Source organism: Eucyclogobius newberryi, unplaced genomic scaffold (genome assembly GCF_026437365.1).
Source record: "Eucyclogobius newberryi isolate DKJ021-1_F unplaced genomic scaffold, fEucNew1.0.hap1 SCAF_20, whole genome shotgun sequence".
NCBI classification, from domain to species: domain Eukaryota; kingdom Metazoa; phylum Chordata; class Actinopteri; order Gobiiformes; family Gobiidae; genus Eucyclogobius; species Eucyclogobius newberryi.
This window is the reverse complement of record NW_027315835.1, coordinates 12,723,482-12,746,373: the sequence shown is the minus strand read 5'-3', so window position 1 is coordinate 12,746,373 and position 22,892 is coordinate 12,723,482. Positions and strand designations below refer to the sequence as shown.

At 42.3% G+C, this 22,892-nt stretch overlaps 1 pseudogene; it reads left to right on the top strand.

The window, feature by feature from the left end:
• Positions 1-22,563, top strand: part of LOC140369509 (vesicle-fusing ATPase-like) — a 32,938-nt pseudogene extending 10,375 nt beyond the window's left edge.
• The last annotated feature ends 329 nt before the right edge of the window (positions 22,564-22,892 follow it).

Below are 22,892 nucleotides of genomic sequence, written 5' to 3'. Positions count from 1 at the left end.
CAATTTACTTTTGCTAATACTGAAAAAAGTACAAGATGTACAAATGTCAAAAGCAATAGCCCCTAAGACGGTGAAAGCAATCGTAAAGAGGTATAACTTGTTGAAATTGGTGAAAGTGTTGAGGAGTTGAAACGCATCAAAAATCCTGATGTGGAAAAATAAATGGGAATACAAGAACATAGTGTCTGCTTTATGACGCAGACACTCAATTATAAATATTGCTTTGTTTGTTGACAGAGAAAATGGGCAGTACTTTCAGTTGGACAAGCTGTAGAAGGTAAAAACATACATCTACATTCATTTAATACTTTTGCTGATACATGATGAGAAATAAAAGGAACTTTGAGGTTGTTTTAAATGTACAACATTATTTACTTTGGGCTGTGCTTTGTCAAAATGTTTAGCACGTATACTATACTATATAACACATTTTCAAAGGTTTTCTTTCAGTTCTCACATTGAAATGTTCTTCAGAGTTTGTGCAGCACTTTGAGCGATGCCATAATAAAACCAGTGGGTAGCGATGTTGCGCATCTGTCTGAGAAGTTATTCTTTAGACTTTATTCTTTAGACTTTATTATTCAGACTTTCTTCTTCTTCTTCTTCTTCTTCTTCTTCTTCTTCTTCTTCTTCTTCTTCTTCTTCTTCTTCTTCTTCTTCTTCTTCTTCTTCTTCTTCTTCTTCTTCTTCTTCTTCTTCTTCGGTGTTTTATGGCAGTTGTATCCAAGTGTTACATTACCACCAGACTTTATTCTTTAGACTTAAAGGTGGTATGGACGATTTTTTTATCATATTTCCTCGTGGCGTGGATAAATCATTTGTCCTGCCACGTATCAATCATAAAACGCACCTACCGCTCACCTGCAGCCGCGTCAGGCTCGTCCTCACGTTTCCGCATGCCTAAGCGCATGGATCTATCATAATATAGTTCCCTCAGTGTATGGGCCAAAATGAAGAAGGAGAAAGACAGTTCGAGCTGACGCGGAAGTGGACAGAAATCTACGGGAGACGAGAGATGCGATGCGCTCCGTTGCGCTAATAAACAAACGCACGTGTGTGTTGTATCAGTCCGCACGGGGGAGTGCGCATGGGCACTTCCGCCTGCGTTCTCAAATCGCCGAAATGTTGTTGTTGTTGTTGTTGTTGTTTTATGGCGGTTGGCATCCGAGTGTTGCATTACCGCCAGACTTTATTCCTCAGACTTTTCGCAGTCCTCAGACTCTGTCGTAGTCCGTAAAAGTACTCCTTCCATTGCTTTGGTGTTACAAAGCCCATGAGGTCATGATATGTCTTTGTGACTAGAATAGTTGTTGTTGTTTCAGAGACCGGTGACCCGGTCTGGGAGGGACGGGAGATGGCGGAGGAGAGTGGATCGGTGGTCGAAGACGTTCTGGACGGCGTGGAGGAGCAGCCTTTTCTGGCTGCACGTGCCCGGAAACGTAAAAAGTCCCTTAGCTCGTCCGAGGGTTCTGGGAATGAGCAGCAGGATGAGGCTGAAGCTATTGATATCCGGGGTGAGAGCAGAGACTGTAAGGTGATCATAAAGCTTGCACAGGATAGTGCATCCTTTAAGGAGTGGAATTCAGTGGCATTGTCAAAGAGCCTAACTGTAGCTGTGGGAGTGATCAAGAGTGCGAGTGTCCTTAGAGATGGCTCGCTGCTGGTCGTGTGCAAGGACGCGGCTCAGCAACGGAAGGCGATTGGAACTGAACGTCTGGGTGGAAAGGACATTCTTGTGTCTGATGCTGAAAGAAACATGGTCAGAGGAGTTATCGTAGGCGTCCCTACGGCGACGTCTGTGGATGAAGTTAAGGAGAATTTGACTGGAGCTAAGGTGCTGGACGCTAGGCGGTTGAAGGTGACCCGGTCTGGGGTAAGATGTGACAGCTTGTCGGTAATGGTAACACTTGAAGGGAGGTGCCTGCCTAGTAAGGTGTTCATTGGGTTCATGTGCCATGACGTTAGGCCATATGTTCCACCGCCCCTGCGTTGCTTTAAGTGCCAGCGCTTTGGGCATATTGCAGCGGTCTGTAGAGGGAGGCAAAGATGTGGTAAATGTGCAGGAGATCACGAGTATGGGAAGTGTGGCGTGGGAGCAAAACTGAAGTGCTGTAACTGTGGGGAAGAACATAGCTCTGCCTTCGGGGGATGCAGGTTTAGCAAAAGAGCTGCTGAGGTGCATAAAATAAAGGTCTCTCAAGGTATATCCTATGCAGATGCAGTCAAGAAAGTTTCAAGTAATGAGTTTAGAGTATATACAGAGAGAGGAGCCAGCACTGCTCCCAGCCAGGGCGAAATGAGAAAGGCCAGCGTGGCTCCCAAGAGGTGTGAGGGTTTCAAGAGTGGAGGTCCCGTTCCGGAATTAATGAGAGTGCCCTGGTTGTGGATAGAGAGGATTTTGTGCTCTTTATGGTGGATGTTGTGGGCTGTGCTGCTCAGACTCGGGGCAGAACTGAAAGGATCAGGATCATTGCTGAAGCTGCGGGGAGATTCCTTGGAGCAAGGGAGCTTGATTGGGCAGATATGGAGGACAGGCTGGGGGCGCTGAATGGGAGTCGGAGTGGTGGGGGTCTGCTTTTGGGGAGTCGGAGTGATCGGAGTGACGAGATGGGGGTGGGGGTGGTCTCCTGTCCTCGTCCAGTCTCGTAGACGCACGGCTACCAAGCAGCGACATCAGTGGAAATATTAAAGCCTATAGAATGAAGCCTAAAGAATAAAGCTGTACGGTGGAAGCACCGAACGTCAAAGAAGGAGAGGAAGATGAAGAAGAGTCTCCCTGGAATAAAGCCGGTTGTTGTTGTTGTTGTTGTTGTTGTTTACTTGAAGATCAAAGGACTAGACAACATTACAGTAGTTATTTTTCTTAAGGCTTTGATTGTTGACAAATTTGGATAATGATGATTTTTATCTCATTTCAATTTTGAAGCTCAAGTTAGTATTTTTTAGTATATTTGTACTGTTTACTGTTTTTACTGTTCTTAAATATCTTTACAGACAAAAAATAAATTGTTGATTTCATCTCTGTTACAAATGTATTTTACTCTTTTGTTGATCAATTATTTACTCAAAAATAGGGATGGGCCATGATAACAAAAATGTATGAATTTCTCATTACTCATCACTACATTTTTGATTATCCTAATTTCAATCACAGTCACAAAAATGTGTCAAAATGTGCCTTTAAATGTGTTAGTGGAGATCTAATTATCAGATCAATTTAACGTGTTTATAATCAATCACAAAAGTGCTGAAATATCACCTTATACCGTCCAATCACTTTTTTAATTCTTGTAGCATTTTTTTAATGAGAAATTATATACACATATATATTTAGTGTATATACACACACACACACATACAGTACAGACCAACATTTTGGACACACCTTCTCATTCAAAGAGTTTTCTTTATTTTCATAACAATGAAAATTGTAGATTCACACTGAAGGCATCAAAACTTTGAATTAACACATGTGGAATTATATACTGAAACAACTGAAAATATTATATTCTAGGTTCTTCAAAGTGACCACCTTTAGCTTTGATTACTGCTTCGCACACTCTTGGCACTCTCTTGATGAGCTTCAAGAGGTAGTTTCAGTCTTGAAGGAATTCCCAGAGACGCTTAGCACTTGTTGGCCCTTTTGCCTTCACTCTGTGTGTCCAAACTTTTGGTCTGTACTGCATATATGTGTGTGTGTGATTCGTTTTCTTAGGATTGACTACATTACATGCTAATCCATTCATAACATCAGAAACAAGATGATAAGTTAGCCAATATAAATATACAACATTTAACGACAAGATACACGGAAAACATCTAAGTAGAATTAAATAAGTAATGGGTTTCAAACAATAACAATGGTCCACCCTCACTATTAAGTAATTAAAATCTACATATTATGTCTCTTGAAAGAAAAGAAAAAAATCTAAACAAAAAGGAATAATTTGCCTGAAAAAAAAAACATGACTATATAGTTACTAGCCCTCCAGTCTCTGTTAAGATTAAACCAATAGAAAAGCATGTTACAGCTTTTTACTTATGTTGTTTTATGTCTTTCTAGTGGCAAACTACAGGTTCGACAAGTCCAAACAGTGTATAAGCACGATGACCATGGAAATCGACTTCCTGCAAAAGAATAAAGCAGATCATAACACCGACAAAATGAACAACAAATTTATCCAACACTTCAACAACAAGGCCTTCAGCGTCGGCCAGCAGGTATCTGTCCATTTACTATCACCAAGAAAGAAACGCAAAACCTCTGTGTTACATTATTGTTTAAAAGTTTTTGCTTTATTTAACTGTGTTTTTCTATAGTTGACGTTTAGTTATTGTGACAAGCTGTTTAGCCTAATCGTGAAGGATATGGAGACAACGGACCCGAGTATGTTCAAAGGAAATAAAGCTTCAGACGACATGAAAAAAGTATGAATTTCTAATATTTCTTCTTGTGTTAAAGGTGCCATAACATGCTTTTTTCACGTTTCGTAGTCTATCCTAAGTGTATAATTGATGATAATAAGGGTTGTGCAACACCCTTAACATAATAGTTAAGAAATATCACCCAGACCTTGGACCCCCTCACCAACCCGGAAATGCAAACGGCTTGGTTTGATATTCGCCCCCACCCTTGCGAAGGGGTGATGGTGACGTGCCTGGGGTTATGACGCGGTCTTGTAGACACCCCCCGTCAGTTTGGAGATTCGCTGAAAGGAGATAGTCTGTAATATAGCTAAAAACTGCGGGAATCAATCAAAAAAACACGTTGGGTACATATATGAAGCACAAATAGCAATGTAAGAAGATTAAAAGCTCTGAAAAGTCGATTTTGCATGTTATGGGACCTTTAAAGATTTTAGATTACAAATATAGTTTGGATTTAACATGAACAGGCCTAAATGTGTTGTCATTAATGGTTTGCTTTTTAATTAGATCGACATTGGTTTGTTGGTTGGAAACAGTCAGGTGATTTTTGAGAAGTCGGAAGCCTCTTCAATAACACTTACTGTTGAGTTCATTGTTAACACTTTAATTCATTGTTGAGCTGTTTTAAAAAAATGAAAAAATAATTTGAGTCAAGAATTATTAAGTTTGGCACAGTTTCCATTGTGAATGAATTTGAGATTGAACGCTTGTCTCTATGAACGTGAGCTTTATTTACTGTAGTACTTCACGATTACCACAACAGGGGGCATTTTATTCTTTTTACTTTGGACTGAACCAGTAATTCAACAAACACTTTATTTGTCTCATATGATTTTAGGAGCAATGGGTGTTTTAAAAAAATAAGTTAAACTAGCTTACTTTCTAAATGAGTTGTGTTTGTGTTTTCAGGTAGATCAAAGACGCGTGAATCTCGACAGTCTATTATCAGCCCAGACTGGAACTTTGAGGAGATGGGAATCGGAGGACTGGACAAGGAGTTTTCAGACATTTTTCGTAGAGCGTTTGCCTCCCGTGTCTTTCCTCCAGAGATTGTAGAACAAATGGGTGAGTTTTTGTTTTGTTTTATTCTTTTATGTTTACACGGTGGTTAGCGCTCTTGCCTCCCAAGAAGGAGATGATGGGTTCGATTCCTGGACCAGACCAACATCACATGATTTCACTGGGTGGAGTCTGCATGTCCTCCCCGTGTTACCGTGGGTTCTCTCTGGGTCCTCTGGCTTCCTCCCACCATCCAAAGACATGTATGTGTTAGGTAAAATTGGCAACTCTAAATTGGCCCTAGTGAATGAATGTGAGAGTGAAGTGAGAGTGACTGGTTATCTGTGTGTCTGTGTCTATGTCTGTTGGCCCTGCGACGAGTTGGCCACTGTCCAGGGTTAATAATAGAAACAGGTCTGTTGGCTTCCTGTTTTATTGTTGACAAATGTCCATGTTACGTTTTTCAACCTGTCTGAATGTTTTAAATGATCACAAGGAAGTACATAAAAGTGGACAGAGATAGATGGTGGGTGAAAACTTAGAATTTGTGATAACTCATACCTCCACCTCATCACAGGATTACTTAAACATGCATGAATCGATCAAAATACAACTTTGAGTAAGCAAATGATGAGGGAACACTCTCAACAAGGTTAACAACTCATGAACATTGATTTCCCATAATGTGTCTTCTTGAAAAATCAAGATTTACTTCACAGTGAATTTTACATTTTTAAAGATGTCCAGTTACATAAACAATTGAGAATAGGTTGAGATATTAGTTTGTAGAGGTCGAAATTAGAAGTTTAGGAGGTTTTATCCATATAAAACTCCACACCATGGAGACAGATATTGTTGTAGGGGACATTTGATCGCCTTTAAACAATAGTGATTTGCTCTGATAATTTAAAGCTAACTTGCTCCTTGGGGCCCGTGGCGGTTTCCAGCAGAGTTTGAAATGCCCTTTGACCTTTGCTCATACAGCAAGAGCAGCCTGTGGCACTGACCAGCTGCCAACTGTAATGAGATCTCTGCTGTGATTGTGCATCAGGCTAAAGGGAAAGTTACAACTGGCTTCATCAATGAACAAAACGGCCCCGCCCCAAAGTGTAGTGACTTCTCACTCTGTCATCTCATGTGTTTCTCATGTGTTTCTCATACAAATGAGTACTGCGTCGTGGCACTGTGGGCCCACAGAGGAAGGCTAAGGTGCAGTATCATTAGGGCCCTGAATTTATAAAAAAATATAATAATAAAAAAAAAGGTTGGTTATAGTATAATGATTAAGGTTATGGTTAAGATTTTGCATGTACACACTTTATTATGAATCACTTACAAAAATATGGAAACGTATAAGATGATGGGTGTATGTAAAATGAAATGACTTACCTTTTACTTACCCTTAGCTTTTGGAATTTAACTAGAGTATATCCCACAAAATTGGGGTAATGTTCGCACAGCTCCATGTTCACACAGCTCCACCAGGACTGCTGCACAAGAGCTTTATAGTTTGTGTCTTCTTTGTGAACAGTGTAAGTTCTCCGTTTTGGGAAACTAAGCTTCATTTAATAACTTTCACTTCTTTACCTGCAGCAGTTAGTTTTCTTTTCCCACACACACCTGTCGGCTGGATACTTCTCCTTCGTCAGGCCCAAATGGCAGTTCAGATGGTTATCTGTCTCCTCTCAATTAGCTTGGCTAAATGTCATTAAACAGGTGCAAAAGGCCAGTGACAAGACTGACAGTAAACCTGGGAGCTCGAGGATTGTTTCTTGTCTTAGTCTGTGGTTTATGTTTATGTGTCCAAAAGAAAGTTAATAAATGCTGGTGTTTTTTGCTTTGGGTAAATTTTGTGCTTGTGTTATGGGCTCGCGTAGTAATAAAGAAGCATTATTTGTCTCCAGGTGGCAAGCATGTAAAGGGCATCCTGCTGTATGGGCCCCCCAGCTGTGGTAAAACACTCATGGCGCGGCAGATCGGTAAAATGCTCAACGCTCGAGAGCCCAAGATTGTCAACGGCCCCGAAATCTTCAACAAGTACCTGGGACAGTCGGAGGCCAATGTCCGCAAACTGTTTGCAGAAGCAGAAGAGGAACAAAAATGAGTGAGTGGACACATTTTTTTATAGATCTCTTGTGCTTGTTTAGTTCTACTTGTCCAATAGTGCCAGTGTTCTTATTTTCTCTAAAAGATCTGATTAAATAAATACATAAAACAAAAAAAATAATGACACTAGGTGGGCAAGGTAAGGTAAGTTTATTTGAACAGCCCAATTTGTACACAAGGCAATTCAAAGTGCTTCTCTTTGTTTATGTGGGCCAAAGACGATGATTTCAGTCTTGTCTGAGTTCAGCTGGAGAAAGTTGTTTGCATCCACACACTGATCTGTTGGATACAGCTACAGAGTGAATCCACTGGTCCATATTTACTTGTCATCAGTGAAACATAGATTTGAGTGTTGTGTGAATTTGTCTGCGTATCAATTGACCTAACGGCAGCATGTAGAGGTTGAACAGAAGGGGTCCCAGGATTGACATTTGGGGCACCCCACAGATTAGGGGCATGTGGTCTGAGACACTGGTCTTCTCCTTGAACCAACACCTTAACGTGGTGGAGGGGTTTGAGCGCCCGAATGATCCCAGGAGCTATGTTGACTGTGGCTTTAAGCCCCTGGTAGGGTCTTCCAAGGCAAACAGGTCCTTGGTGATGGGTCAGACAAAGAGCTGTTCAGAAGCCCTTTATGATGAGTACTACAACAAGGCCAGTTACGTCGCCCCGCGTTACCAGGGCCCCATCCTGGAGTCAGGCCTGGGGTGGGTGCTCGACGGCGAGCGTCTGGTGGCCCGGCCAGGCACAGCCTGAACGAGCGACGTGGGGCCGCCCTCCCGTGGGCCCACCACCTGCAGGAGGATCCGTATGGGGGAGAAGTCGCCTTTGTGTGGGGGACAGGTCTCTCATTGTTGTGGCGGCCTACGGGCCAAACAGCACTGCAGAGTACCCGGCCTTCTTGGAGTCCTTGGGAGGTGTACTGGACAGTGCACCGACCAGGGACTCTGTTGTTCTACTAGGGGACTTCAATGCCCACGTGGGCAATGACAGTGACACCTGGAGAGGGGTGATCGGGAAGAACGGCTTCCCCGATCTGAATCCGAGCGGTGTTCAGTTCTTGGACTTCTGTGCTAGCCACGGATTGTCCATAACAAACACCATGTTCAAGCACAAAGGTGTCCATCAGTGTACGTGGCACCAGGACACACCCTAGGCCGGAGATCAATGATCGACTTTGTTGTCGTGTCACCTGACCTCTGTGAAGAGAGGGGCAGAGCTGTCAACTGATCACCACCTGGTGGTGAGTTGGATCCGCTGGACAGACTTGGCAGACCCTAGCGCATTGTGAGGGTCTGTTGGGAACATCTTGCGGAGCCCTCTGTCAATAGGCTATTCAACTCGCACCTCCGGGAGAGCTTCTCCCATGTCCCGGGAGAGGCTGGGGACATTGAGTCAGAGTGGACCATGTTCTCTACCTCCATTGTCGATGCGGCTACTCGGAGCTATGGTCGCAAGGTCTCCGGTGCCTGTCGCGGCGGCAACCCCCGAACCCGGTGATCGTCAAAGTGTCATCTTTTTTTTCAAATTCACTTCGTATGTGACTTCTCTTCACTGCCTTTTCACATGTTTTGCAGCTTCTTCGGCTGTTCTGTTGCCTTGTGTGACCTTTGATACCTCATTTATGTGTAGCACATTTAGCTATTGCTATTTATTTTTTATTCATTTCTTCTGGCAGTATTGTAACTTCTTCTTAAGTCATTGTCTCCCTTTTCCAATAGTTTCTGTAACAATTTGATAGAGTCTGTACGGCACATTTCCTCATTCTGTGAATAATGATGATGTCATCCACATCTTGAATGATTTCACTTTTTAGATTCTTGTTCAATTTCAACCAGATTTTCTTTCAGAATTCGCTTGAAAAATTGTAGACTCCGTTTTAGTTCCATGAGAAGTCTTTCATCAACCATAATCTTATGAATCGTTGTTCATCATTCCTCTTTATTCAGTTTTCAAAGCACTTCTTGATCTTGCTCTCTTTGATCTTCTTTCTTTTTCTGATATAGCTCCACTTGGTGAGCTATGTGGTCTGAGTAAACACTATTTGTCATGCTTCCAAGGCCAACCACTTCTGCCAGTTTATTTCTTACTGGTATCGGCAAGCCTTTCTGAATTTTACCCCGCAAAATGGATTGTTCCATTTGATTCAACTCTGGATTGATGTCCCAATGAGCAGAAACCACATTCCTTTAGTTTAATATACCTCACCTCCTTAATCCCGAAGAGGAAGAAGAGACCGGGGACTCAGAGGCTGACTTGTCCATTACCCAAGCTGAAGTTACTGAGGTTGTTCAAACTTCTCAGTGGCAGTGCTCCGGGGGTGGATGAGATCCGGCCTGAGTACCTAAAGTCTCTGGATGTTGTAGGACTGTCTTGGCTGACACGTCTCAGCAACATCGCGCGGCGGTCGGGACTCTGCCTCTGGACTGGCAGACCGGGGTGGTGGTCCCTCTGTTCAAGAAGGCGGACCGGAGGGTGTGTTCCAACTACAGAGGGATCACACTCCTCAGCCTCCCCGGTAAGGTCTAGTCCAGGGTACTAGAGAGGAGAACCCGACCGATAGTTGAACCTGGGATTCAGGAGGAGCAGAGTGTTTTTTGTCGTGGTCGTGGAACACTGGACCAGCTCTAAACTCTCCCATCGGGTGCTCAAGGGTTCATGGGTTTGCCCATCAAGTTTGCCCAACCAATCCACGTGTGCTTTGTGGATCTGGAGAAGGCTTTCGACCGAAGGATGGAACGTGAGATTGACAGTCGCTGCATTGGACTGTGAAGAAGGAGCTGATTTACTGGTCAATCTACATTCCTACCCTCACCTATGTTCATGAGCTTTGGGTAATGACCAAAAGGACAAGATCGCGGATACAAGCGGTCAAAATGAGTTTCCTCCGCCAGGTGGCTGGGTGCTCCCTTGGAGATAGGCGTGAGAAGCTCAGTCACAAGGGGGGAGCTTGGAGTACGAGAGGCGCTAGCTGAGGTGGCTCGGCCATCTGTTTTGGATGCCTCCTGGACGCCTCCCTGGGGAGGTGTTTCGGACATGTCCCACCGGGAAGAGGCCCCGTGGAAGACCCAGGACACGTTGGAGGGACGATGTCTCTCGGCTGGCCTGTGAACGCCTCAGGATCCCCCCGGAGGAGTTGGATGAAGTGTCTGGGGAGAGGGAAGTCTGGGAGTCTCTGCTTAGACTGCTGCCTCCGCGACCCGGCCCCAGATAAGCGGAAGAAGATGGATGGATGGTCTGAGACACATTTACAGTACTTCCTGTTTTTCAGATAGGATCATAACCAATTTAGGGCAGTGCCAGTGATGCCCACCCAGTCCTCCAGTCTCTGTAAGAGGATCCCATGATAGACAGTGTCAAAAGCACCACTCAGATCAGAACAGAATTAAGAGGCTTTGCCCGTTTCAGTGTTCAGGTGTATGTAATTTGTCACCTTGAAGTCTCAGTGCCGCATCAGGTCTAAAACCTGACTGGAAAACATCAAATGAGTTGTTTATTAAGAGGAAATCCGTGAAGTGTTGGTAAACAATTTTTCAAGGACTTGGAAAATGGCAGATTAGAAATAGGGCGATAATTACTCAGTACAGCATCAAGACTGCTCATCTTTAGGAGAGGCTTTATGAATACTGTTTTCAAAGTTCTTGGGAATGTTCCAGATTAAAGTGACATGAGTCACTTAGTGAGTGGCGCTAACAAACTGTTCAGCACTGACTAGAAATCTGGTGGGTAACACATCGAGGCACTATGTAGATGAACTCAGACTGGTTATGATCTCCTGGACAATTTTGTCAGTTACAGGTGCAAGGTGAGTTAGCTCTAAGTGTCCAGGTGGTTTTTAGGGTTATTTTTTGCGTTGTGGTAGAAAAATATTCGATTGTAGTCATCTGGACTCAGGTTTTCTTTTTAAAATGATTAGATGTTAGGTGTCAGGAGGTCTCGCCTGGTGGGCAGGGCCAACCCAGAGAAGGATATATATCTGAGTTCCCGGTCTTGATTCGCAGATTGAGAATGATGAAACATCATATAGTCCAGATGACTACAACTGAATCTTTTTCTACAATAGAACACTCGTGGACAAATGAGGGATTACACCGACATTTGCATTGTGGAACTTATAGTATTCATAAGACAACGTTACAAGAAATAAGACGTTTTGACCATCCATATCTTTAACCCGTGGAATACGGGGGAGAAACGACAGAGGAACAAGCCTCCAGTTCACACACTGGACAGCCCACCACTCTGAGCGCTCTGCCAGTCTCCTCCGTCCAACCTCCCTTTTATTAAGGACCATACCCTAGTTACACATTAACCAACTGCTCCAAAGTGGAAAAGGTCACAGGTACAGGTCACATACAGGACAGCTGGCCCACGCTTTTAATACATTTCAGCACTTTAAACTGTTGACATAGACAGTTGGTAGTGAAGTTAACAAGTTAGTTAGTCCTGTCGTTGCAAAGCGAGTAAGGAATTTCCATTTGTTTTCGTCTTTCATGAGAAACTGCTCCGTCTGCAAACAGCTCACACACTGTTCAAGCATAATATACATGATACATTAGTAAGATAAAATATATAAATCCAACAAATATCCATCCCTCTCTTCCTCTTTCTTTTTCTCTCTTTTCTCTCTCTCTCTCCTTTTTTTTAAAGCAACACAACAACAACAACAACAACAACAACAACAACAACAACATAGTTCTACATAAAATTAGGTTGCACATGTACAATTTCTCTCTGTAAATCTCTTTTTGAACCTGGAGTTTTGACTTGCGCCCTTTCCGTTCAGCCCAGCGGCACTCCCTTCATAAATTCTCCTTGGCGCCTTCTGCTTATTTTTAACCATTTTTGCCTTCATAGGGGTAATTGTGTCCAGAACATTCAAAACACTAGATGTAACAGAGTTCAACAAATCATTTACATTAGAACATGAAACATGAACATGAAATTTATAATTTCCATAAACAGTGCAGTTATGTGTCTCCTCCGAACAACTGCCGGTGGTTTGTGAAAAACAGACAGGTCAAAGAAGACAGAGGAATATCGATTAACACCCTTTGTAATTAGAAGATCTAGAGTGCGCCCTCTGCTGTGGGTGGGGCCACTCACATGCTGAGTAAGACCAAAGGACAGCAACAAGATCTTATGATCAACATGAACATTGAAATCGCCTGTAATGACCAAAACATCAAAGTCTGTGCATACAAATGAAAGCGTCTCAGTAAAATCATCAATAAAACTTTGGCAGTGCTGAGGAGGCTTGCATAAAACAATGAAGAGAATGGCTGTAGACTGTTTTAGCTCCATTTTAAAGGACATATGCTCAAATGATGAAAACACCCCAAAGGACAACCTGTGGGTAACTATTTTATCCCTAAAAACTGCACAGAGACCTCTACATTTTTTGTTTTCTCGTGTTTCAGATTCAAACTTGAGCAGATTATATTAGAACTAAATTTCCTGTGTTTTTGTCAATCTGGATAATCTCATTACAAAACCTAAATTAAAACAAATTTTAAAACATTTCAAAAACTAATTTCTTTGACTAAGCTGCTCTGTAGCCAGATGCAGCTGTAATAACTTTGGATAAATGTGTGTGGATGACCAGTTTCTACATTGATTCCCAGCACGACGGTCAGTGGAGGCTCACTCTACACCACCTAATGAGGGGCTGACTGCTCTGACCTCCTCCTGAACATGGCACACACTGAATCCAGACACACAGCTCCACACCTGCTTTAAATGCTGCGTGTCGCACTAACAGGGCGAAAGATGCAGCGATAACAGCCCCAACCCTCTGCTCTGTCATTTATGCCCCCTGTTGATAATGAAGTCAGGGCCGGAGAAGCGTTTTGTAACTTCTTTTCAGCTCAGAATGGGAGATATATGTTGTATAAATGAATAGGCAAATCTAAAATCTGATTAAAATGTCAAACCCTCTGTGTGTCCAACAACTCGGTGCCAACAGCGGCCTCCACATCATAATATTTGACGAGATCGACGCCATCTGTAAGCAGCGTGGCAACATGGCCCACAGCACGGGGATCAATGACACTGTCGTCAATCAGCTGCTGTCGAAGATTGATGGAGTGGAACAGCTCAACAACATCCTTGTTATTGGTATGAACCCACACACTGTACATAAAGTGTCATTATGTATTCATTTTTTTGCCAGACATGTAATAATGTATTTATTTGTTATCTGCAATTTATTAAATTTGAACTCGAGATAAAGATTCAGTCATCTCTCATCAGGGTCAAGGTCAAACTTTAATTCTCAGTGTTTTGTATCGAGAGCTGCAGTAATGCTGCAATTAATGATTATTTTACTCATCGATTACTCAAGCGATTATTCTTGTGATTAATCAATTAGATTAGTTTAGATTGAAGTCTCTAAATGTGTTATTTTTAGGTCATTACAATTACAATCAAAAATATAGCCGCAAGCGGCAATGATCGGCCCTCGCCAAGTCGCAGCCACGCCGCAAGAGGAGGGGGCGCTAACGCGCCCCAATTGTCCTTTTATTACGCCTACTGCTGAATCTCCCCTTTGTTTTACCATTCAAAAAGCAATTTTATTTTGAATTCTTGGCAAAATGTGCAGCTTTGCTGCACAGACACCGTGACTGTTTGAATAAAAATGTGGAAAACTTTTACCCTTGAAGATGAGTCTCACCAAATTTCAGGTTAATAGGGCTAACGCCCTGGGAGGAGTTTGTGAAAGTATAAAGTGTAAACATGTTCTGGCGATTTCCCCATTGGAATAACATGGGAGGTTTTGGTCATCGCTACGGCAAAGCCATAACAATTATGACATGGGTCTCATTGACTTTTTTGATCGGGATGCCAAAATTGAGTTGTGTGTCAAATTTCATATAATTTCGCAAAACTAAACATTTAACCTCCATATAAAATCTGTAGGGGGCGCTGTGGCGCCAAATTAATTTATTTCACTTCAAGTAGGTTTAGGGCAAAGAGTTTAACAACTGATTCTAATTTGACGCAACTTTATCTGGGCAAACAGCAGGAAATTTAAAATTTGTGAAATTTCTGAAATTCTAGCTGCAGTTTGCGGCTTCGCCGCTCAGAGACCGTGACAGGTATCAATGATGTCCCACTCCTCAGTAGCATTTTCACAAAATTTCAGCTTTTTAGGGCAAACGCCCTGGGACGAGTTCGTAAAAGTACGACGTTTGGAAAAACTCCCGAGTCATGCTTAGCCATTTTTGAAGCAATATGGCCGACATTTGGTTGGGCGGACGGCGTTGCCGTAATAATATTTTTTACTTCTCTTGTCACCATCTACCTCTGCGCCAAATTTCATGATTCTACGATCAGATTTTTTTGGGGTCATTTCCTATTTCTCAATGCATTTTTGGTACATTTGGGGGCACTGACGCGCAATTTTTTTAAATTTTAGAAAAGAGAGATAGCCAGAATGTAGAGAGGCACGATTTTTAGAGGTGTGCAAATTTTTTTGACTTTTCGTCAATGTTCACTGGGTGAAAAATAGGAGGGTTGGTCCCGAGAAGAAAGAAAGAAGAAGAATATTCCGATGCGAAAACAATGTTTCCCATTTTTCAAATCTCATAAACTATACATTTTCGGCTACCTCATGGTGTGGGTCCCTGGTCACTGAAGGGTACTTTCGTTAATTTTGAGTGGGCTCCGCCCACTTTGTGTTTTTGGCCCTCTATACAGTAATAATGTTATTTTTTTTGCATTACATGCTTATATGCACGGAACATGCAAGAGATGGGGAACATATCCGTGAGCTACTTAGCGCAAACAAGTGCTTTATATGTAAAGTGCTGGTTTGCTTTATAAGTGCTTTATATGTAAAGCGCTCGTTTAGTGCGCACTTTTGCACGGGCATCGCCCGTTTACAACAGTAATGTTCCATTTTCCTACGGCCTTACGGAATTAATAGGCCTCTCGCTAGCTTGTGGCGCTCGGGCCTAACTAAATGTTATTAGGCCCGAGCGCCACAAGCTGGCGAGAGGCCTATTAATCTCGTTAGGCCGTGCCGTTCGTGCAGTGCGCACGAAATCGAGCGTACTTCCAAACACTCACTAACGCACTCCTTCACTCACGCACGCCCCGTGCATACTAATTAGTAGTAGGAAAATGGAACATTACCGTTGTAAACGGGCAAAGCCCGTGCAAAAGTGCGCACTAAACGAACACCCATATAAAGCACTCATTTACGCTAAGTAGCTCACGAATATGTTCCCCATCTCTTGCATGTTCCGTGCATATAAGCATGTAATGCAAAAATTTAACATTATTACTGTTTAGAGGGCCAAAAACACAAAGTGGGCGGAGCCCACTCAAAATTAACGAAAGTACCCGTCAGTGACCAGGGACCCACACCATGAGGTAGGAAAGCGCGAGCGCTTTCCGAAAATGTATAGTTTATGATATTTGAAAAATGGGAAACATTGTTTTCGCTTCAGAATATTATTATTTCTTCTTCTTCTTTCTTTCTTCTCGGGACCAACCCCCCTATTTTTCACCCAGTGAACATTGACGAAAAGTCACAAAAATTTGCACACCTCTAAAAATCGTGCCTCTCTACATTCTGGCTATTTCCCTTTTCTAAAATAAAAAAATTGGCGCATCAGCGCCCCCAAATGTACCAAAAATGCATTGAGATAGGAAATTACCCCAAAAAAATCTGATTGTAGAATCATGAAATTTGGCGCAGAGGTAGATGGTGACAAGAGAAGTAAAAAATATTATTACGGCAACGCCGTTCACCCAACCAAATGCCGGCCATATTGGTTCAAAAATGGCTAAGCATGACTCGGGAGTTTTTCCAAACGTCGTACTTTTACGAACTCCTCCCAGGGCGTTGGCTCTAAAAAGCTGAAATTTGGTGAAAATGCTACTGAGGAGTGGGACATCAAAAGTTATTCAAATTACATTGATACCTGTCACGGTCTCTGAGCGGCGAAGCCGCAAACTTTAGCTAGAATTTCAGAAATCTCCCAAATTTAACATTTCTGCCGTTTGTGCAGATAAAGTCCGAATTGCGTCAAATTACAATCAGTTGTTAAACTCTTTGCCCTAAACCTACTTGAAGTGAAATTAATTAATTTGGCGCCACAGCGCCCCCTACAGATTTTATATGGAGGTTAAATGTTTAGTTTTGCGAAATTATCTGAAATTTGACACAAAACTCAATTTTGGCATCCCCATCAAAAAAGTCAATGAGACCCATGTCATAATTGTTACGGCTTTGCTGTACCGAAACCTCCCATGTTATTCCAATGGGGAAATCGCCAGAACATGTTTACACTTTAGACTTTCACCAACTCCTCCCAGGGCGTTAGCCCTATTAACGTGAAATTTGGTGAGACTCATCTTCAGGGGTGGACCATCAAAAGTTATCCACATTTTTATTCAAAGAGTCACGGTGTCTGTGCGGCAAAGCTGCACATTTTGCCAAGAATTCAAAATAAAATTGCTTTTTGATGGTAAAACAAAGGGGAGAAGATGTGACAGCGTCACAGATTCAGCAGTAGGCGTAATAAAAGGACAATTGGGGCGCGTTAGCGCCCCCTCCTCTTGCGGCGTGGCGGCGGTGTGGTGGCGGCGTGGCGAGGGCCGATCATTGCCGCTTGCGGCTATATTTTTGATTTATTATCATAAAACTTCTTATCTCCTCACATGGCATCTTTTTCAGTCTACGTATAGTTCAGAAATCACTTATTTTATTTCCAAGTTATAAGTTTATCTCAATAATCGATTAGTTGCGATTAATCAATTAACTTGTTTCAGCCCTAGACTACAGTGTACTCTGTCTGTAAAAGTGTGTTGTTTGGAACAGAGTTCAGGCTTTGGAAGAAGAAATTTGACTCTTTTTCTGTCACGTTCATGTTTAAAAAAGGCCATATGTGTAATATATAGAAAGAGTGAAATGTCTGAACATCTGCTCCCCTCACTATCTCTCAAAATCTTTCCCACAGGAATGACCAACAGGCCTGACCTGATAGACGAGGCCCTGCTCCGACCTGGGAGGCTGGAGGTGAAGATGGAAATTGGTATGAACGTGATGCAGTGCTCAGACCACTAATCCACAAACAACCTAAATCTAACAGAGGAGTAAAAGAGAGCCAGTCTAATTATTCTGTCACATGCAGGATTACCCGATGAGAACGGCCGTGTTCAGGTCCTTCACATCCAAACGGCAAAGATGCGGCAGCACAACCGATTTGGAGCTGATGTGGACATCCAGGAGTTGGCTGTCGAAACAAAAAACTTCACTGGTGCTGAATTAGCGCGTCTAGTGAGAGCAGCAACGTCCATTGCCACATGCAGGCACGTTCAGGTAAGAACTAAAGAGAAATATGGTCTGTTTACCCCAGATAAGTCTTAAGGCGCTGGTTTTGGTACAGCTGGCAGCCCGGTGTAAACGCTCTCTCTTCTTTCTCACACTTATTGTGCTTTATCTCCTATATTTTGTAAATATAGTTAGTATATTTTTTTCTATTTTACTGTACGATAGGGACACGCGCTGGAATAGTTTTTTAATTCAACTGTTTTTGACTTTTTTCGGCTGGATTTGAGCGTTTTTCGTTGCGTTCGTTGTGTTGTTGTGACGTGAGCTAGCTCCGAGCGAGCCCACCAGCCCCCCCCTGCGCCCTCCGGCCGCGCTAAAGTACGGCGTGTCGTCTGTACACGTTTATGTACACGTTTATATGAAAGAGGAACTTCACGAACGATCGGGACACGCACTGGAATCGCTTTAAATTAACTTGTTTTGACTTTATTCGGCTGGATTGAGTGTTTTCGTCGTGTCGTTGCGATGTGTTTTGGCTCTGAGTCCCCCGGCCCCGCCCCCCGGCTCCGGCCCCGCCCCCAGGCTCCGGCCCCGCCCCCCGGCTCCGGCCCCGCCCCCCGGCCGGCGCCATACCGCGTTTCCACAAAGGAAGAACTGATGAAACTGCGGAGAACAGTCGTCTTATCCGGAGATCGTCACGTTATACCGTCGCAATACTGACCTAACCTAATACTGATGTGCAATTGCTGTTGGAATTCATGTGCAATTCATGTGCAATTACTGTGAAATTCATGTGCTATCTATGTGCTGTCGTGACACATATTCATGTGCAATTACTGTCGGCATCACATGCAATGGTATTTATTTATTTATTTGTCTATGGGAGTTTTTCTTTATTTTGTAGGAGATCTTCTAATGAAAGTGTTTTTCAGACTTCCTATAAGTGATCTGTTCTTCTGTATCTACCTCTGTATCTACCTGCGTTGCACCAATGAAATTTCCCCATGTGGGACAATAAAGGAATATCTTATCTTATCTTATAAACCCTGTTTCTTCCTTTTCATAGACGCCCAATTCCTTTAAACTTCATAATTGTGTACATTGATGGCTCCTGTTCCTATCTATCCCATGTTGGGCTGAAACAAGTTAATCCATGTCCATGTTCTTATCTGGACATGATCTTGCTTCCAAAACATGCCATGTGCTCAGAAAATATGTTTTATGACTCAGACAGAGCTGTCATTATATCAAAATGAGACATGAATGTAGTTTTTTTTGTTGAAAAACCTGTTTTGTCCGTAAATATATTAATCAGGATGAAAGTTGGTTAAAGCTCTAATTTCCTGACCTTTTGCTATGTAAAATAATTGATTCATCAAAATATTTTTTTGCTAGATTAATCGATTTGTCAAATAAATGTTGCCCTAATTCCAAATTAACCTGATTTGACCTGACCCAATGCCTATCATTATTGGATATGAATGAAACTCCACAGGTCAAACTGTTGTCTAATTCCTACATGGATGATTGATGTGTCTGTGTTTGATAATGTAAATAGTGTATATATTTCTAATTTCTATGTAAAATGCTTGCTTTTTTTTTTCATTCAAGGTTTTAGGCCGACTGTAACAGCTGTCATGGGATTACAAATGAAAAAAAAGGCTTTTGGCTAATTCTGGCAAATTTACAGAGATGTTTATTAGTATGCACTTTCCCTGAAATAAATAAATATATATATTTATATTCGTGGGCCACACACCTGGTGGGCACTGGCTCCTGTGCCAGGTTGAGGAGCCACCCAGGTGACAGGAGAACAGAGGGGCGTGTATGTCCTCTGTAAAGTGTTTTATCAAGTGCGTAGGTCCAGATCCACAGCTCCACAGGACACACAGATACGGTGAAGTTCTCTTCTGTAAAGTGCTGTGGCCTGTGGACTCTTATTGCAGGGTGATGATATGTGATGGACAGAGCCTTACACACGTCTGAATGTGGTGATGTTGTTCCTGTCCCTCTCCCCGAGGGACCACAGTTTCCTCTTGACACGTTTGAAACGACAGAATCATTTAATGAACCACAGTCACTGAGTTCAGTCACTAATACAAGGTAAGTCTGATTTGTTGACATTCTTCTTGCTTGTGTTTGTTAGGTGAGCAGCACAGTGGAGGTGAACATGGACATGATATGGAATCTACAGGTCTGCAGGACGGACTTCATGAGCCCGCTGAAGAATAACATCAAACCTGTAAGTTACACTGCTGCACTCTCATACATGTGAAATACACTCATCATTTATTTATAGAACAAACTAGAACTGTAAAGGCAAACATTGTTGCAGTTATTTTGAATATAACAGAAGTTTGGAACCAACCAAGAAGACTACGTGAGCTACATCATGAATGGCATAATTGTGTGGGGAGATCTTGTGTCTGCGGTCTTAGAGGACGGGAAGCTGCTAGTGCAGCAGACAAAGAACAGCGACCGCACTCCTCTAGTGTCTGTGCTTTTGGAAGGTAACGCACAAACTTTACTTCACAAAAGCACAAGACTTAATGTCCAACTACTCTGCTGGTCAAACACATTTAGAGGAGATAAAAAAGATGTTCTTAATTATTAGTAGTTTATCTTATACAGGCCCACCCAACAGTGGTAAAACTGCCCTGGCAGCGAAGATATCAGAGGAGTCTGAGTTCCCCTTTATAAAGATCTGTTCCCCGGACAAGATGATTGGACATTCTGAGATCGCTAAATGTCAAGCCATTAAAAAGGTAAAAATGCTCTCCAAAAATTAGAGTGTATTTTCTTTTTTTTTTAAACTAATTAAGTGGTCCATCTTCTCTTTGTTTTAGATCTTTGACGATGCATACAAATCACAGCTGTGTTGTTTTGGATGACATTGAACTATTGCTGGGTAAATAATCGTTTCTACCAATTACCAGTCTGCCCGTTTCAGATTGAAGTCACTGAAACTTGTATTTTTCCTCTTTAGACTATTTCCCCATTGGACCAAGTGTTTCAAACTTGGTGCGTCAGACGTTACTGGTACTCCTGAAGAAACCCGCACCAAAGGTACACAAACTATTTGTACCGTTGTAATAGGGTGAAGGTCGCGTGTCCTTAAGGCTTGAGTTCTAAAGGCAAAAAAGATAACAATTCTTAAAGATATTTAGGGGTTGCAACTCGTCATTTAAAAAAAAGATACTCAGAACTTTTTTATCTGGCTACAACAAACAAGTAAACGCTTACACGTTTTGGCATGAAGTTTGTTTTTGTGTGTTTCATGAAATAAAAATCTATTATGAGGAAGAAAATGGTTAAAAGAACAAGACGTAAGATTTTCATTTTACATTTAATAAACAAGTCTTCTGTGTGTTTCCAGGCACAAGGTAAACATGCTCAAATCTAATATAGCTTTTACTGATAACACTTGTCCATTATGTGCAATGATTTTGTAACTAAGAATACATCAGCGTTACAAGTTGTTTATTTTATAATTTAGTGTTTTAGTTTCTGGTCAGAAAGCAGAATGAGCCTCACATGACTCATTCCCAGTGTCAAAGCTCGTGTGTTTAAACCCATGTGTCTTTCTCTGATCTGTTTCAGGGTCATAAACTGATGATAATTGGCAGAACAAGTCGTAAACATGTTCTTCAGGAAATGGAGATGCTCGACGCGTTCAGTAGAACCATCCACATCCCCAACATCTCCAGAGGAGAGCAGCTCATCAAGGCCCTGGAGGTAAATCTGACTGCAGTATTTATAATGTGAACTTCTAATATAAAGACTGAATAGATAAAAGTGAAAACTATATAACCGTGTGTGTTGATGTCTTGGTTTTATGTTGTCTTCAGGAGCTTGGCAGTTTCAGTGACCGAGAGCGAGCCAGCATAGCAAAAGCAGTGACGGGTCAACGCATGTCGATTGGGATTAAAAAACTGCTCATGGTCATTGAAATGGCTGTACAGGTATGATAACAAAATACTGATGTATCATAAGTCATTTTATCCCTACAACTTTGATTTAGGAATTAACTATTTTGAAGCCTATAATTCCTAATAAAATTCCAAACCAACACTTAAACCAAACCAAACCAAACCAAACCAACACCGGACAAAATAAATTTTGTCCGGTGCTAGAAGTCTTTAGTAAAAACACATTTCATCCATTTTTCCAGAGTTCAGTGTCCTTGCAATGAATCATGTCAACTGTGGAAACAAAAATAAAAGAAATAAAGAATATAAATATATATATAATAATAAAGAACTCAAAATTACTGCATATTATTGGCTCCTTATACGTTATGCTGTATGTGTATAAATAAGAGGTTATAAAAGGTGTTCAGACATCTACAGTAGTTTCCTTTTATTTGAAAGAGTTGGGAATTTATTCATTTTATCATCCGGGTAATAACCTGATACTAACTCATCCATATTGAACAATAGTTCCCTTTCTATTGTATTTTCCCCGTCTGATGCTTATGGTAGAAAAACTTAACTGGTCCATCAGTTAACAAAGATTGCAGTTTCAGGTAGAACTGCAGTATATACATTTCTAGATGTTTCCCCTGCAACAACCAACATTCTGGAATTCTGTCCATAAAGAAAAATAAATACATTTTGACTTTTTTTCAGATGGATCCTGAATCCAGAGTAGCCACGTTTTTAAGTCTCCTAAAACAAGAAAACTCCCTGCGCATGCATGAGCTTGGGGGGATCCTCCCACCACATGCCGGGCCCGACTGCTCGGCGTGAGCTGGGAGGCTCTGCGCAGTTGGCCTCCAGTCGTCTCTTGAGAGCTCCAGGGGGGTCCCGCAGGGGAGGCGCTGGTGTGGCACCGGGCCGCACACAGAAACCCGCAGTACTTGTCCTGGGATCATCCATGGTGAGATGTGCTTGTGGAAAAGGGCTACACCTCCTGTCATCCTAGTGCCCTCGTGCAGGACATAAACCCCACCGCTCCAAACATCCTGTGTCATCATCGTCTGTGTATTCTGTGGTCGTTCATCCATCCATCCATTTTCTACCGCTTTATCCGGGGCCGGGTCGCGGGGCAGCAGTCTAACCAGGGACTCCCAGACTTC